The sequence below is a fragment of the Rhinopithecus bieti genome, unplaced genomic scaffold (assembly GCF_001698545.2).
Source record: "Rhinopithecus bieti isolate Rb0 unplaced genomic scaffold, ASM169854v2 scaffold_10604, whole genome shotgun sequence".
NCBI classification, from domain to species: domain Eukaryota; kingdom Metazoa; phylum Chordata; class Mammalia; order Primates; family Cercopithecidae; genus Rhinopithecus; species Rhinopithecus bieti.
This window is the reverse complement of record NW_016806873.1, coordinates 255,842-260,825: the sequence shown is the minus strand read 5'-3', so window position 1 is coordinate 260,825 and position 4,984 is coordinate 255,842. Positions and strand designations below refer to the sequence as shown.

Here is a 4,984-nt window from a genome sequence, read left to right as displayed (position 1 = left end):
TTTTTTTTTTTTTTTTTTTTTTTGCCATTCTTGAGGAAATATAGAGATGACATTTTCACCCCAACTATCTGGTGCTATTGAATGACTAATTCAGTCCCTAAAGTTCTGTGAAAACACAAAAGTCTAATGATTTGAGTGAGTGGTGCATTTGAAGAAGTAATTGCTGTCATGGTCAGCAAGATCCGTGATTTAAGCATGTGATGATTGGAAAAGGTTTGGGTTATTTGGAAGTCTGGCTAAAAATTCTTTTGGGTGACATGTGATCCTTTAAATGGCATTAAGTGAATAAAGCACACAGACAATGCTACTCTTGACCACTCTTTTACCATTTCTTTGCAAACAGTGTTCACATTTTCATATTTTTTCCCTAACTAAACCACCAAAGAAAGAAATTTTGTATGTATATACAGTGTGTGTGTGTGTATACAAAATCATGATATAGTAGAATGCAATGACTTTCTTTTTCTACCAAACGAAAGGTTTTATTTGCTGTGAAATAAACCAGAAGTTTAAAAAACCCTGTAGTGATTAAGCATACGTTACCACTCCTTGTTTGCAGATTCACTTTCAACCTTAAAAATTAATACCAGTTTGCATAAACCAATATCTGAAAAGAATAGAACATGTTGATGGCAAGCAACAGCTATTAAAACTGATGTGATGGATGCATTTGTTTTGCAGTGGTGGCTGGCCTAGGCAGATTTGGATCTGTGAAGAATTGATTCATTTTCAAAATCATTCCATAAAGTGAAAAAATTACACAGTTCTTTAAATTTGATCAACTCTAGCTTTATTTAAAGCAAATGTAAATCATAGATGGAGTTATTTTAAACATTGTTAGAATATAGATTTTTTAAAAAATGCTAATAAGCACAGATAGGATTGTTACAAGAGGGAGACGTTACAGTTAATCCACAATCAACATGTTGATGGTAGGGAAAAAACTGTGTAAAAACTATTGCATTATGTATGATAAGAAAGTAAGTATTCCAAAGGGATAATCTTGCATATTAAGAAAACTCCAAATAATCTTTAAATTGCCTTGAAAAGTAAACCTCTGTGACTGCTGAGTGGCAGAGTGCTTACCCTTGGTTTTCTTGATTTTATATAGTTATTTCTAAGGGGAGAAAAAGGGGTCAGAGTAATACAATACATTTTCTTAAAAACCTCTCTTAAGTTGCACAAAATTGAACAATCATCAAGCACTTATTTACTGGCTACTGTTGAATAAATTAGGGTGCCTTCATCTGGGTTTTCTTTAGTACCTAAGTCTACAACCCTTTCTCTTTTTCTATTGTGTTTTGAACTCCACATTTCAATACTCTGTTGTCATGGAATACAACCTTTAGGTGTTTGCTACTGAAGTAGGTCAGAAATTTTATTACTTGATTTGCCCCAAACATCCACTGTAATGTTACATGCACCTTTTTTGAAGCATGAACTCTGAATTACGTTTTTATAAATCTGACTAGACAAACCTAGATTCTGGTTTCACAATAGATTTATTTTGTCTCTCACTCTCCATTTTAACAGTGCTTTTGAAGTTTATACAGAAAGCTTTAAAAGTTAGTTTGTACCCTTAGTTTTTATTATTACAACTGCTAAAATACCTCTGTAAGCCTTATCCTTTATTCCTTCATATGTTGTATAATAAATGTATACATTCCATTGACTAACTAATATGTTGGGTGTCTGTAAATGAGACCAAAACGTGGGTTGCTTTTTTCATAAAATGATTTCTATTGGGTGTTACTGTTCAATGACAGCAGGTAACCTATAACTGTGAATGCTTCATGTCGTCAGTATTTGCATTACATTCATAAAAGTGTGCAAGTCCTGTGACTCCCAGCTTATGCCACCTAACTTGAGTAAAGCAAACTGGTTTTAGGTTTCAATGAAATTGATGTAAAATTATATCCCATAAATAAAAAGTATTTGTGTTTGGTTTCAGAACAGATGTGTAAATTTTTTCTTCTCTTCTGGCTTTCTCTTCAAAAACCATTTAAGGTAGTCTTTAAAGCATTTTTCATCTTTTTTTGTTTGTTTTTTCCAATTTTCTATTGAAAATTTCCAAAGCTACAATAATATAATGAACATCTGTGTACCTGTCACTTAGATTTTTCAGTTGTTAACATTTTACCGTATTTCCTGCCTTACTCTTGTGCTATACATGTGTGTGTACTTCTCACTTTCTGTAAATAGATTCTGAGAGTAAATTACATTATGACACTTCACACCTGATATTTTGGAATAAGGGCATTCTCCTATGATGCATGATACAATGATACAATGATCACACTCAAGAAGTTTAATGGTGGTACAATACTATAATAAACTGTGCAGATTTAAATATCCCCATTTGTACCAGTCATGGTCTTGATAGCTGTTACCTTTTTAATCCAGGGATAAGCATTGTATTTAGTTGTTACACCTCTTTAGTCTCTTCTAATCTAGAAACAGTATTTTAAATGTTTTGATTAAAGATAGTGCAGTCACTCCCCAGCCAAATCGTGATTTTTTAAAAACCCACCGTGTTTTGTGTATTTTTACACATTGAGCTAAGAAGAATTATGCACATACTGTGGGCCACAAGCCAGGCAGGAATGACCACTTTTACTGCCCTCTAGGCTGCCACCCAATTGGTCTATAAGTGTGTGTTAGCCCTGGCTACCCCTTTCTAAAATTGTCTTACACTATACTAGAATGTAAGATTTCTCAGGGAGGACCTCTGGCCACGTAGTGGATGGCCAGAAAGTGGAAGGAAGCAGATAACAGAATTTCCTCTCTGGGCAAAGAATTGTCAGGACCTAAGAAACATGTAAAGATTAGAAAATCCAAGAATAAATCGAGGACGATTTTGATTTTTATAAGCTTGAAAGCAAGAGAGAGGAAGTAGAAAATAAGATTCCTTAGAATCCAGGTGCACACTGTTAAAATTGTCAGTGTGGATGATTCTTTAAACCATAATTTGGGCCAAAAGCTGAGCATCACACCAAGAAAATACCTCTGCTTCTAGACATCAAGAGGTGGAGATAAAGGAAAAAGCTTAATGCCAAATTGATAGGAGTGACAGGCAACAAACCTTAGGACAGGGAATTCCTAAGGTTTGTTGTTGTTGTTGTTGTTGTTGTTGTTGTTGTTTTCTAGCTATGGTAAAGTCCCAGAAGCAATTCTTTTGTAAAGGCATCAAAAGCTTTCATCTTTTGCTTACTCTTCATGTAAGGATTTGGAGGTAACATTCCAATAACTCATTTCTATTTGATGCAAATAAATAGAACAAACAGAGCAAACAGTAGAAACTCATGAGACATGTTATCCAGTAATAGAAAATAGGAACATGAGATTTATTCCACTGGACAGTACTAGGGCTCTACATGTATATTCATGGGAATTGAAATAAAGTTCTCCGGTGTAATTGGAACAAGATAGACTGAGGAGAGAGTAAACCAAGAATGCTGGCTCAAGACAAAAAAAGCCCAGCAGAGATGCATTGCAGACATACCCATGAAGGAAAAACTTACACAAGGTCACTCTAAAGGAAAGACATTGTTAAGCCCTTTGAAATAATGGGGTGGAGAGGAAAGTGAACTGAAAAAATGAAAACCACCCACAGGAAGAAACTGAAGACGATTGGGTCAACCCCAGGGCTACAGAAGTGAGGAAGAAAGTTGGCTGTTTCCAGATAGTGACTTTCTTAATTTGTTGAGCATACTTGAAGGCAGGACATGCTTTTTCCATGGTCGCTGGTTGCATCAAATAGAAATGAGTTACTGGAATGTTACCTCCAAATCCTTACATGAAGAGTAAGCAAAAGATGAAAGCTTTTGATTCCTTTACAAAAGAATTGCTTCTGGGACTTTACCATAGCTAGAAAAAAAAAAAAAAAAAAAAAAAAAACTATCATGCGAGGAAATAACACATCAAGCTTTCTGGCCCGGTAAGGCAGAAGGTAATTCAAAATCGGCATGTTCACCACTTTTGGCACGTTCAGCAGAAAAATGTTTAGCTTTTTCTCTGCCAGAATTTGTTGCTAGCATTTATTTCCAGTTGCCTTAACAAAATAAAATCATCCCATGTATATAAGTACTTGCTTAGAAATCATGGTGAATTAGTATGTAGGCTATGCTGAGAATAATAATTGGAAACTGAAAAACAAAGATTGACTATAGTAATTAAATGGAAACTTTAAAAACCATCATTTAAAATGTGAATCTCTTCTCCAATACGTGTATTCGGTCCTTTGAAAGAAATTCCTTTGCAATCACTCTCTGAAGAATATAGATTGTAAAGAATCCTGGCTGTGAGAAAGGAAGCTGAAAAGGGTTTGTTTTTCCCTCTGACACTTTGCAGCAGAGACATCTCAGAATTGCCTAAGTGTGAATATCTAAAATTACAAACTAGTGTTCTCTAGAAATCTTAGGATACATGTGTGATGGTATAGAAAGCTACAGCTGTACTCATTACCAGTGAAATAACTCATGAAAAAGTTTTGGGCCAACTTTCAATAGCATGTTGAAAGTCACTGCATTTTCTTTGTCTCTACTTGCTTATTGTTCATTTTAGCTTCATTACCTATGGTGACTTCTATGTATCCCATTGTGAGAGTAGGGCCTGGACAAGGTTTGTAATCCTATCACATTTCCAAAATTATTGAATAAAATAATAGATGCCTTCTAGCAACCTGTTCTGTGTGTCTGTGTTCTGTGTGTCTCAAAGTGCTCATAAATCCTTCAAGACCTTATTTTGCCTACATCAGGTTTTCAGATTCTCAATATAATCATTGTATCAACAAACATTAATTGTGTGTTTGGCAGAATTCCTATGTGAAATTGGTAACACAGGCATTAAAGTTTACAAGCGTGCATAGAGGAAAATGGAGTAAAAAATCAAGAGACTGAAGAATTAGGAAAGACCTATGAATGGGAGGCCTTATGCCCACTGAGTGTCAGTGCCTTTAGACACTTAGAAATAGTAGACCAAAAAC

At 34.9% G+C, this 4,984-nt stretch overlaps 1 protein-coding gene across 1 annotated transcript in view; it reads left to right on the top strand.

Annotated features, from left to right (window-relative positions):
- The window catches only part of DCUN1D4 (defective in cullin neddylation 1 domain containing 4), an 84,983-nt gene extending 83,030 nt beyond the window's left edge, over window positions 1-1,953 (top strand). Inside the window, exon 11 of the transcript XR_001886756.1 lies at window positions 682-1,953. The gene's annotated coding sequence lies outside the window, so the exon portion shown is untranslated. The remainder of the gene's footprint in view (window positions 1-681) is intronic.
- Window positions 1,954-4,984: the final 3,031 nt, after the last annotated feature.